Consider the following 10568-nt stretch of genomic DNA (forward strand, 5'->3'; position numbering starts at 1 on the left):
AAAAACAGAAAAATCTCAGAAAAACAAAAACCTAAAAAAAAAAAAAAACAAGCAAAAACAAAAACCAAACAACAAAATCAGCCATCTTCGTGTGGTCCCAGGTTAGGGAGGGCCAGGGTGTTCTCAAAAACAAGTCAACGCCATGGGTTTGGGCAGGCCAAGTTCCAGGAAACAGAAACTTAAAAGCAAAACCTCAGCTCTTATAGTAAATGGAAACTTAGTTTTAACAATACAACAGAGTGGCTTCTGCCTTCAAAACAGAGGCAGGCAGGCTCCTCGAGGCTTGAGAAAGAACACCCTCTGTACTGGCCAGTTTTGTGTCAACTTGATACAAGCTGGAGTTATCACAGACAAAGGAACTTCAGTTGGGGAAGTGCCTCCATGAGATCCAGCTGTGGGGCATTTTTTCAATTAGGAATCAAGGGGGAGGGCCCTTGTGGGTGGGGCCATCTCTGGGCTGTATTCTTGGGTTCTATAAGAGAGCAGGCTGAGCAAGCCAGGGGAAACAAGCCAGTAAGGAACATCCCTCCATGGCCTCTGCATCAGCTCCTGCTTCCTGACTTCCTTTTGTGATGAGCAGCAATGTGGAAGTATAAGCTGAATAAACCCTTTCCTCCCCAACTTGCTTCCTGGTCATGATGTTTGTGCAGGAATAGAAACCCTGACTAAGACACCCTCATAGTCCCAGACATTTGACTGCTTGGTCCCGTTACTGGAGCTATTTGGAGAGGCTTAGGAGATGTGGCTTTGTGGGAGGAAGTGTGTCACTGAGGTAGGCTTGGAGGTTTCTGAGCGATGTATCATTCGCAGTTCACTCCTGTCAGCTGCTTGAGGGTTGAGGTGTGAGCTCAGCTGTTCCTGGCATCGCATCTTCCTTCCACCGTCGCACACTCCAACCTTGGGAACTGTAAGCCCGATTAACACTTTCTTCTATAAGCTGACTTGGTTGTGGTGTTTTGTCACACAATAGTAAATAGCTAGTTCTGAAGTTGGCATCTGAGAATGGCCTATTGCTGTGGCAGGCCTGGCCATGTGTTTTAGGGGAATGTGGAAGAGTTTGGGCCTTTGAACACAATGCCTAAACACTGTAAGCAGAGAACAATTGTTCTTCACAGGATGTTGGAAGTCAATGGTGCTGAAACATTGTGCATATGCAGGCCCAGGTCAGGAGGTTTCAGAAAGAGACACCATTAGCACCTGCATTAGAAAACACCCCTGTGATATCTTGGCAAAGAATGCGATTGTTTTCTGCCCTTGTCCTCAGAACTTGCCTGAGGTAAAAATGGAAATTTTCTGATTAATTTCTTTAGCAGAGAGCTTTCAAGGCAGGCTGATATTGATGTTTCTGTGTGGTTATTAACAAATGGACAACATAAGTACAAAATGTACAGTTTTGAGGGGAGAGGAATTCTAGTCAGATTAATGTCACAGCTGAAGCTCACACTGGAGGAGATGGAATGGTTGTCATGGAGAGCAGCACCGCTGAGGAGACTCCAGATACACACTGGAATGAGGGGAAGGGTGCCCTTAGGACCAGACTCCACTTGTGAAAGGAAACAGCCTAAGAAATATTCTCATCCTAGAAAGGAACAATAAACAAAAGCTTCTGCAAATGTCATTCAAGGGGCCAAGAGCGTACCCCAAAGTGGCAGCTGAACCTGGCAGTGTCACCCACATGATTTAGCGTCACCAAGAATACACAGGTTAAAGAGTAGTGGGCTCCTCGTCTGCAGTTCAAGGCCTCTGAGAGGTGTAAGCCAGGGGAGGCCCTGCATGGAGTTCCTGAGAGGCCATTGAGTGAAGCTGTGAGGAGAACCCTGGAATGCATGGGAAACGTGAAGATGCTGTAGAAGCCAGAGTCATGACATGTCACTAGGGAGAGCTGCAGACAGGGCATAGGACCCGCCCAAGGGAGACAAGTACGCTACAGGCCCCGAAGCTGCAAGGGCAGAGACATCAGACATGGAGGTACAGGGTATGGAGTTTGCCCTGTTGGGTTTTAAGCCTTGCTTTGACCCTGCATTTTTTCACTTTGCTCCTCATATACAGTTTATATATATTGCACATTGGAAGTGCGTGATTGATTTTTGAGTTTACAGGGGATCACAGTTAAGAGTTTGTGTTGAGTCTTAGAAATGGCATTGTTCTTTGGAATTTTAAGCAGTGTTGAGACTGAAAGCTGGTGGGGGCTTTTGAAGTTGGGCTGAAGCCATATACACTATATGTCGCCTGCATTAGCTACTGTATAGTTCTTTCTTCTTTCCACTCTTCTCCTCCCTCTCAACCTCTTAACACTACATAGGAGAGAAAAAAGGGGAAAGGGGGGTGACATTATTTTTAGACTACTTCTTGCTGAACTAGACTCAAGTTCCTTGGGGCAAGTTTGATCTTCGCAGTCAGGATAACTTCTTGTTTTTCTTTTGTGACTGATTACTTCACAAACCATGACCAACAGCAACCAACTAACAAACAACAACCCACCACACCTCAGGGCCCTGGCATTTATATACCCTCTGAAAAGTCCCCAGAATCCCAAATGTCACACAATTGCAGAAGCTATCTGAGGATGACAAAATCACACCCCTGCTAGAGCATGAGGCAAATCACAGTCAGCTGCTGTGATCAATCTGAAGCACCCCCTTATCCCATACCTGGGATTAAAACAAAAAACATATTCCTGTAATATTTCTCTGTTTTTCAAAGAGACCAAAATCCTTGCTGCAGTTATGTAGCCCTGAGACTCTGGGGAGTGGAATGGGGTGGTTTATGGTTCAGGATGGTAACCTTCAGTTCTCAGCTTCCATCCACAGCCGTTATGTCTGCTGCCCAATGCCTCCAACATCGCAGACCCTGACCCTCTGGAATCTTGGCTCCAAACAAACTCCTCCTTCTGTAAGTTCCTTGATCATGACGTTTTATCACAGCAATAGAAAAATAACAAATACAGCCACAGCTTAGTGAGACCCTGTCTCAAAGTAAAAGGTAAGCAGAGAACTAAATGTGGCTGAGTGCTTGCCAGCTATGGCACGCCTCTAGGTTCAATCTTCAGCACTGGATTTAAAAAACAAACAGACAAAGAAACAAACAAAAGGATTCTTACAAGATGCTGTGAAACAAGTGAAGACAGAAGTCTCTGGTAAGAAGAGAAGAGTGTTATGCCCCAGGGTGCCATTAGTCCAGGCGGAGCTTTAAATGTGAGTGGCTTAATTATGTCAACTAAAAACACATTACCAAAACAGCGGGGGAAAAAATGGGAGCCGATTGTGTAGCAAATTGTATGTTGGGAGTAAATCTTTAAAAAGAGGTCAAAAGGATACAAATTGGTAAGGAAGAAGTCAAGATATCACTTTTATAGATGATAAGATAGTATACATAAGCAACCTCCAAAATTCCACTATAGAACTCCTATACCTCATAAACAACTTTAGAAAAGTGGCTGGATATAAAATTAACTCAAACAAATCAGTAGCCTTCCTCTACTCAAAGGATAATCAGGCTGAGAAAAAATTAGGGAAACAATACCCTTCATAATAGTCATAAATAATATAAAATATCTTGGTGTAACTCTGACCAAGCAAGTGAAAGATCTGTATGACAGGATCTTAAAGTATCTGAAGAAAGAAATCAAAGAAGTTCTCAGAAGGTGGAAAGATCTCTCATGCTCATGGATAACAGTAAAAACAGCCATCTTACCAAAAACAATCTGCAGACTCCATGAAATTCCAATCAAAATTCCAACTCAATTCTTCACAGAGATAGAGCAATTCTCAAATTCATCTGTAATAACAAAAACCCAGGATAGCGAAAACTATTCTCAACACTAAAAGAACTTCTGGAGGAATCACTATCCTTGACCTCAAGCTATTCTACATCTATATACATTAGAATGGCTAAGATGAAAAAGTCAGGGGACAACATATGCTGGCGAGGATGTGGAGAAAGAATACTCCTCCATTGTTGGTGGGTACAACCACTCTGGAAAACAGTCTGGTGGTTCCTCAGAAAATCGGACATTTTCCTGAGGACCCTGCTATACCACTCCTGGGCATATGCCCAAAAGATGCTCCAACATGTAACAAGGACACATGCTCCACTATGTTCATAGCAGCCTTATTTATAATAGCCAGTAGATGGAAATAACCCCGATGTCCCTCAACAGATGAATGGATACAGGAAATGTGGTATATTTATACTATGGAGTACTACTCAGCTATTAAAAACAATGAATTCATGTAATTCTTAGGCAAATGAATGGAACTAGAAAATATCATCCTGAGTGAGGTAACCCAGATACAGAAGCACATGCATGATATGCAATATATGATATACATGATAAGTGGATATTATCCAAAAAGAAGCTCAGAATACCCACAATACATACACACCATATGGAGCCCAAGAAGAAGGAAGACTAAAGTGTGGGTGCATCAATCCTACTTAGGAGAACAAAATAATTACGGGAGGCAGAGGGAGATTGGGACCTGAGCAGAAGAGAAGGGTTGGGGAAGATGGACAGGATCAAGTGTGGGAGGAGACAGGAGAGAAGTGTAGAAGGCCAGGAAATTATATAGAAATATGTAGCAGTGGGGAATGGGGAACTGGGGGTAGCCACTAGAAAGTTCCAGGTGCCAGAGAAGCAAGAGGTTCCCAGGAGCCAATGGGGATGACTTTAGCCAAAATACCCAACAAAGGGGAGAAAGAACCTGTAGAGACCCCCTCCAGTAGATAGTCACAGGCCCAGGTGAGGGATGGGACCACCCACCCATCTCAAAAATTTTAACCCAGAATTGTTCCTGGACAAGGGTTCAGGGACAACAATGAGGCAGAGACAGAAGGAAAGGCCATCCAGAGACAACCCCACCTAGAGAGCAATCCTGTCTGCAGACACCAAACCCAGACACGATTACTGGTGCCAAGAAGTGCTTCCTGATAGGAGCTGTCCCCTGAGAGGCTCTGCCAGCACCTGACGAATCAGATGCAGATACTCACAGTCTGACTGAACACGGGGACACAAGAGGAAGAGTTAGGGAAGGACTGAGGAGCTGAAGGGGATTCCAACCCCAATGAAAGAACAACAATATCAACCAACCATACCCCCAAGAACTCCCAGGGACAAAAACACCAACCAAAGAGTACACACGGAGGGACCCATGGCTCCAGCTGCATATGTAGCAGAGGATGGCCTTATCTGGCATCTACAGGAGGGGAAGCCCTTGGTCCTGTGGAGACTAGACTTCCCAGTGTAGGGGGATGCTAGGGTAGTGAGGTGAGAGTGGGTGCGTGGGTTGGTGGAGGAGCACCCTCATAGAGGCAAAGGAGAGAGAGGATGGAGGTTTTGCAGAGGGGAACTGTGAAGGGTAACATTTGAAATGTAAATAAATAAAATAAGCAGTAAAAGAGAAAAGGGGAGCTTCAACAGCCATAATAATTTCAGGTCATGCCACCTTCGCCGGTAGGGAAAATATCAGCATAAAATCAGTGTTGTGTTGCAGAAACATGGACGAGTTCTCCAGGGAGTGCAGCAGGCCTGAATGTGCAGGGGTGCGGGGGAGGGGGTTGGGCAGAGCATCGTGAAACATGTGTGGCAAGGACAGACAGAATGAAGAGGCGAGATGGACAACTTCACTATTACAGTCCGAGACTTCCACACCCCGAATCAGGAACTGATAAATCAAGCAGGCAGGAAATCAATAAGGTCGTGGATGACTGACCGGGACAGTGCCATCATCAGCAGACAGTTGCAGAATTCATCATCATCAACAGTAGAATCACCAGGTTTCTCCTCCTCCTCACCTTCCTCCTCCTCCTCATCCTCCTCCTCGCTCTCCTCCTCCTTCTCCTCCTCCTCCTCATCTTCTGCACTACCACCACCACAACCACCACATCCCAGGTTCACATGAAACACAGCAAAAGACCCTATTCTCATCCATAAAGCACATCTTGAAACAGCTGACAAGAGGGCCCTAGGAGACGGCGTAATCTGTAAAGTGCTTTCTGTATAAACAGGGGAACCTGACTGTCATCCCCCAACACCCACACAAAAAGCTGGGCAAAGCAGAACTCGAAGTCACAGAGCAGAAGAGACCGCACCAATCAGACAGGTTCAGGGAGAGACCTTGTCTCAAAAAGTAAGGTGGAGAGAGAGAGGAGGACCCCCCAACAGTGACCTCTACATACACCCCAAACTGAGAAACTACACAAAATATTACTGATATGATAAAGTAAACTGGAGATCATTAACAAAGGGACAATAAAAAACAAGACAGTTTGAAATAACAATAAAGACATTGAATACACATATTACTTTAACGTAAGTATATTAACCGTAAGCACCTTACCTGTGAATATGTATGTGTATCTTATTAATATTTTAAGATCTATATTGTTCATATGATCTTATGATGGAAACGTTACATAAAACAATAAAGAAATATAAAGTCAAATAAAGAGATATTTTACGTGTTGAGGAAGGAAATGAGACTGGGACAAACACGGGAGATGGAGCAGAGGAGGAGTTCAGAGAGAAGCTTCTAGAATCGTGTATACATTGGGAAAGAGGGACCTGACGTGGATAACCCAGGCTTACACTGATGAAAGTTCCAGAAAGAAACTCAAGCCATTTAAGTCTGAAGCCAACAGAGGAGATGCCAAAACTAAAAGGAAGGAGAAAGAAAACCAATGGAAATAAAAAACAGCAGTGAGGGACTGGACAGGTGGTTCAGTGGTTAGGGTATTGGGGGCTGGAAAGGTGGCTCAGTGGTTAAGAACACTGGCTCCTCTTGCAAAGGACATAGGTTCAGTTCCTAGCACCAACATGATGACTCAAAATCGTTCGTAACCCCAGTTCCAGGTGATTTGACCTCCTGGGGCATCAGGAGCACGTATTGGTGCATTTAAAATGCTCATACCCATAAAACAGAGTTGAACATGAAATTCATGAAATTGAAGGGTGGTTCTTCAAAAGGATTGTCTTAAATCAAGACACTTGGAGCCAGACTAAAAGCTATGAGGGCACAAAATGTCCAATGAGGAATGAGATGGGCCATCATTAACCCTGAGCCTATCAAAAGGACCTGTGACAGGCAGCTCCACCTCAGCGCCTGAGATTTTGATTCTGTAGATAAAGAAATTCATCAAAAGGCCCAAGGTACAAAAATCAGTACAAGTAGAAACAGATGCCCTGAGTAGCCCTGTGTCTGCATAATTGATGAAGCCAATAGTTAATAACCTTAAAAAAAAAACAAATCACAGGCTGGAGAGATGGCTCAGTGGTTAAAAGCACCAACTGCTCTTCTAGACGTCCTGAGTTCAATTCCCAGCAACCACATGGTGGCTCACCATGTGGTTACAGATCACTGTCTGTAATGGGATATGTTACCCTCTTCTGGTATGTCTGAAGAGAGCAATGGTGAATACATTAAATAAACAAACAAACAAACAAATCTTTTAAAAAAAAGGCAAATACTAAAAAAAAAAAAAAAAAAGGATGCTTTACTGGTGATTCCTTTCATATTTAAAGGAAGAAGTAACACGAGGCTCACACTCGTCCAGAAAACAGAATCAGGGTCAGCAAGATGGTTCTGTGGGTGAGGACGCTGGCTGCCAAGCCTGACTACAGAGTCTGATCCCCAGGGCCTCAGGACCAGGTGGAAGGAGAGAACTGACTTCTGGAAGTTGTCCTCTGACCTCTGTGTGTGCACTGTAGCACATGACCCCCAAATAAGCAAACAGAAATGTAATAAAATTTCTAAAGAACACTGAATCAGGGAGGACATTGCCCAGTTCACTCTGTGGTTCCAGGGTCAGCCAAACACCAGACTCAGAGAAAGATACAGCAATGAATGGTTCTCATAAACACATATGAAAGGCTTCAATAAAGTCGTCTTTGATCACACGGAACATGTTTTCTGTGTAAAAAAACATGTAAAATTAGACAAGAACTCTAACAAGTTGAATCTTGCTGAACATCTAGGGTCAAGTGGGAATTGTTCCAAGAGTGTCAGGATGGTTCAACATCCAAAAATCACTTGTAAGTCACTTCTGCCCGAAGCTAACGGGAGATAATCGTGTAGCATGAACACAGAGAACACGTGACAAATGAAATCCACGTTCATGATACCTCTCAGCACATGAGGGACAGAGGCAACGTCTTCTAGTTATGAAAACCTACATTTCACATTCCAGTTAAATCTAACAGTTTGTTTCTCCGGTGCCCCCCAACCAGCTTCTCCGCCACAAGTGAAAAGAAAACACTAGACCAGCGGATGTCAATGTGTGGGCCGCAACTCCTCTGTGTGTGTGTGTGTGTGTGTGTCTGGTCAAATGACTCATTCACCGGGGTCACCTAAGACTGTAGGAAAAATGCAGATATTTACAGTTCACAACACTAGCAAAATTAAAGTTATAAAGTAGCAATGAAAATAGCTTTATGGTTGGGAGTGACCATAACACGAGGGACTGTATTAAAGGGCCACAGCATTAGGAAGGTTGAGAACCGCTGCTCTAGACTGTGCCGGTGACTGCAAGTGTAGCAATCCCTGACTCAAACGCTGCCAAGCTACCCTCCCTCAAAGCCCAAGTTTGGTAAGAAAATTACTCACAGCCAAGCTTGTCTGCAAGGTCAAGAATCTGACCAGCCTTAAAGTAAGCAAGACTTAAAATGCAGAGGCAAATCCGTGCTCTGTCCTTGGGGCAAAAAACAAAACAAAACAAACAAACAAACAAAAAAACAAAAAACCAGACAGTCACGAGGGCAAGAGTTTTTTGAAGTGAAAACTTAAGGGTTCTTTGGGGAGTCAGTTGTGTTGGATGGGGTTTTGCTGGGGCAAACACATGAAGGAGTGTCTTCCTGAAGTGGATATAGGTGAAAGGCTAAGGCAGACTCCTGAAGGGATGTTTCACTGAAGCAGACACAGGAGAGAGGATGTTCTGCTAAAGCAAACTATAGGAAAGGACAGGTGATCTGCCTTACATTGTATTGTTGAGTTGCATTTGTGAGGACTCCTTGGACTCAGGCTGATTGGATGCACGTGCTGGGGCAAGGCATGTGGAGGACATGTGATGTCTGGAGGGTGTAAATAGGACTCTACAGAGTGACAGAGACAGAGCTTGACTTGCTGGGACAGCTAGCTGTACAAAGCCGTGGGTCTTCTGTCTTCACAGATCTTCACTTTCCTGACAGACAGGCAGAGCCAAGAACACTTCCTGGTGTTCCTGCTGGTCCCTCCTGCTGACCCGACTCTGCCGAACAGGACTGCTGCTGTATTCATGAAGTGCTTGCTGGTGGATCGAGCTGCCACAGCCTGCTGGCCTATGAACTGAACTGCAGATTTCCTGACAATGCAAACCGGAGTTGCTCCAAAGAACCTTTCTAAACAGGTCCAACTCCCCCACCTCCACCCCCCACCCTACCCCCACCAGTCTCCTTTCTTTTCCACTACCTCTGGTGGGTGGTAGGCTACAAGGGAGGTTAAAGCATTTAAGAACCATCATTAAAACTAGGATTTTAAAAAATTACAGTTTTGTTCCCACCTCCCACATGCCAGCTCACAATCACCTGTATCGCTGGGTCCAGGGAACCCAGTGTCCTTTTCTGGTTTCTGCAGGCATCAGGCACACACATGCAGACTCACACAGGCACACCTTCCAATAAGACACTCATACACATACAATAAATACATAGAAAGGCATAATGACTTAGGCAACTGGGAAAACTGTGTACTCACTGATTATTAAAAGAGTGTGTGTATTTCTTTTTATTTATTTATTTATTTATTTTTTATTTACATTGCAAATGATTTCCCCTTTTTTGGGTCCCCACTCCCCGCAAGTCCCATAAGCCCTCTTCCTTCCCCCTATTCTTCCATCCACCCCTTCCCACTTCTCTGTTCTGGAATTCCCCTATACTCTTGCACTGAGTCTTTCCAGAACCAGGGGCCACTCCTCCATTCTTTTTGGACATCATTTAATTTGTGGATTATGTCTTAGGTATTCTAAGTTTCTAGGCTAATATCCATTTATCAGTGAGTGCATACCATGATTGATCTTTTGAGACTGGGTTACCTCACTTAGTATGATGTTCTCCAGCTCCATCCATTTGTCTAAGAATTTCATGAATTTATTGTTTCTAATAGCTGAATAGTACTCCATTGTGTAAATATACCACATTTTTTGTATCCATTCCTCCGTTGAAGGACATCTAGGTTCTTTCCAGCTTCTGGCTACTACAAATAGGGCTGCTATGAACATAGTGGAGCATGTGTCCTTATTGCATGCTGAAGAATCCTCTGGATATATGCCCAGTAGTGGTATAACAGGGTCTTCAGGAAGTGACATGCCCAGTTTTCTGAGGAACCGCCAGACTGATTTCCAAAGTGGTTGCACCATCTTGCAATCCCACCAGCAGTGGAGGAGTGTTCCTCTTTCTCCACATCCTCGCAAACACCTGCTGTCTCCTGAGTTTTTGACCTTAGCCATTCTGACTGGTGTGAGGTGAAATCTCAGTTTTAGTTTGCATTTCCCTAATGATTAATGATGTTAAACATTTCTTAAGGTGTTTCTCAGCTCTC

General features: G+C 44.2%; 1 long non-coding RNA gene across 2 annotated transcripts; it reads left to right on the forward strand.

Moving 5' to 3' along the window:
• The first annotated feature begins 829 nt into the window (after positions 1–829).
• On the forward strand, positions 830–9734 carry LOC127684723 (uncharacterized). Of its 2 annotated transcripts, none has more exons than XR_007977771.1 (3): positions 830–907; positions 2798–2892; positions 9182–9734. It is a non-coding gene; the product is annotated as an uncharacterized LOC127684723 (long non-coding RNA). The 2 variants fall into 2 exon arrangements; XR_007977772.1 differs by having other exon boundaries at positions 9186–9734.
• The last annotated feature ends 834 nt before the right edge of the window (positions 9735–10568 follow it).

Source organism: Apodemus sylvaticus, chromosome 5, assembly GCF_947179515.1.
Source record: "Apodemus sylvaticus chromosome 5, mApoSyl1.1, whole genome shotgun sequence".
In the NCBI taxonomy this organism is placed as follows: domain Eukaryota; kingdom Metazoa; phylum Chordata; class Mammalia; order Rodentia; family Muridae; genus Apodemus; species Apodemus sylvaticus.